Source organism: Schistocerca americana, chromosome 2 (assembly GCF_021461395.2).
Source record: "Schistocerca americana isolate TAMUIC-IGC-003095 chromosome 2, iqSchAmer2.1, whole genome shotgun sequence".
NCBI lineage: Eukaryota > Metazoa > Arthropoda > Insecta > Orthoptera > Acrididae > Schistocerca > Schistocerca americana.
This window is the reverse complement of record NC_060120.1, coordinates 451,324,239-451,326,507: the sequence shown is the minus strand read 5'-3', so window position 1 is coordinate 451,326,507 and position 2,269 is coordinate 451,324,239. Positions and strand designations below refer to the sequence as shown.

Here is a 2,269-nt window from a genome sequence, read left to right as displayed (position 1 = left end):
TCAAAACTTGTTGATCTAGAATCATGAAACTTGGCGGTAAGAAAGGTTTCATAAAACAAGTGAAGGAAAAAATCAGAAATTGTTACTTTGTAATTATATCACATGAAAAAATATTCATTTTGTCATTTCTTATCCTATTCCAAACTTGAAATTGAAACATTTTCGAAAGTTTTGGAATCCTTGCGTGTATCAATGTCGATAACAGGAAAAAGCAGTTGAGATCCTCGATTCCCGGAATGGATGAACTGTCTATATACATAATTAAGTTTTTATGGAACGGTAAGTAGGCGAGTCGTATTCACACCTGACCTTTTTTTTTACCAGACTTATCAAACCATCTTTGTTGTTACCTTTGTGTACCAGATGATCGGTCAGGTGAAATCATTCATTCGCATATCACGTTCCATAGATATCATTGTGAGGAAGGGACTGGGGCTGTGGAAGAGTCGAGGTATAAGGAATACAGCGTAATATTGGAGGGATACAGCGGTGATAAAATGCTCCTGAAAACTTCATTAACAAATAATTATTGTTTGGTAGTGGTAGAAAACTTTAAGGACTTTTGACACTCTATTTATACCAATAAAGGTCTTATATTTGTGTCTAACATAACGAGAAACGTTACTGCTATTTTAAATGTACCGAGGCTCTTGTTTCATTCATTGCTACATCAGTTACATGACCATTAATATTAATGTTGAAAAATAGCAGTTATATATTGTTCGTAGGAGTATGAAGGACTATTTACAGTGGGCATGGTGTCAGGATTAATGTTAAGTTGTATATTCTAAATGTACGTTTTTAACACCGGCGTCAGCAAAAACATACCCAAAACAGGGCAAGATATATAGCTGTTATTTTTTATACAGTCGATTCGGCGAGCTTGTAGATGTTTCCAAGTACTACATTGGACAGAAGATACACGAAAGCTGATATTTTCCAAAAAAATAATAGTTACTAACCCAATATATTGTTGGAGGTAGATTAATTTGGTACCTTTTCATTTGTATATGCAAAGTACATTTTTATATTATCATGGTAGTAGATGGTATTCTTTTTGACATAACGTTCTGAAATTAATTGTCGTTCGACACAACCAGCGTATACAATGAGCCCAAATATAAAGCTAGGACACAGTCACAAAAAATAGTATTTTTTGTACACCGGTGAATGACACTGAAAATTAAAAATATGAAATAGAGAACAGTCTGCTAGATATCAGCAATTATTATCACGGAATGCCACGTGGAACAATAGACCTCAAGACAGAAAAGCGGGAAATGAATTTATCAACTTTGATGCCATCTATAATACCTTGTTTGCTTACAGGACTTAACGTCGGTTCATGTACATGAATTTACTATGGCATTTTTTATTTGATAGCGTTGACCGGTGTAATCAAAGATCAACAAATGTAAAGACTGTAAAATGATGCCGCAACCAGCAACAGCCAGGTCCGGTCTATCGATTGCGGTGATCTCGATCTGAAGGCTGTTCTGATGCACCTCTTTGCGCTAGTATATCTTCAGCAAGGCTATTCATCTCTGCCCAGTTACTGCAACCTACATTAATTTCAATCTGCTTATTGTAATCAAGCATTCGTCTCCCTCTAGCAATTATGATCCCCACACTTCCTTCTCTTACCAAATTGACGATTCGTTGATGCCACAGGATATATCATATCAAACGATCCCTTCATTTAGTCACATGCTGACACCAATTTCATTTCTCTACAATTAGATTCAGTATTTTCACATCTAATCTTCAACACTCTGCTGTTGCACCGCATTTCAAAAGTTTCTGTTCTCCTCTTGTCTGAACTGTCTATCGTTCACACTTGAGCTCCATACAAGACTACACTCCAAATACTTTCACCGAGCGAGGTGGCGCAGTGGTTAGCGCACTGGACTCGCATTCGGGAGGACGACGGTTCAATCCCGTCTCCGGCCATCTTGATTTACGTTTTCCGTGATTTCCCTAAATCGCTTCAGGCAAATGCCGGGATGGTTCCTTTGAAAGGGCACGGCCGATTTCCTTCCACATCCTTCCCTCACCCGAGCTTGCGCTCCGTCTCTAATGACCTCGTTGTCGACGGGACGTTAAACACTAATCTCCTCCTCCTCCTCCAAATACTTTCAGAAAAGATTTTCTAATAATTTAAATTAAATTCAATGCTAACAAACTGAACTTGGTGTGCATCCGCACTGAAAGAATGGATCGTTGGTCTTCGCACCATATATTTATAATGCACACTAATAAAACCGACACA

General features: G+C 37.9%; 1 non-coding gene across 1 annotated transcript; it reads left to right on the top strand.

The window, feature by feature from the left end:
- Nucleotides 1-1,877: 1,877 nt before the first annotated feature.
- Trnaa-cgc lies at nucleotides 1,878-1,950 on the top strand. The gene has a single exon. It is a non-coding gene; the product is annotated as a tRNA-Ala (tRNA).
- The last annotated feature ends 319 nt before the right edge of the window (nucleotides 1,951-2,269 follow it).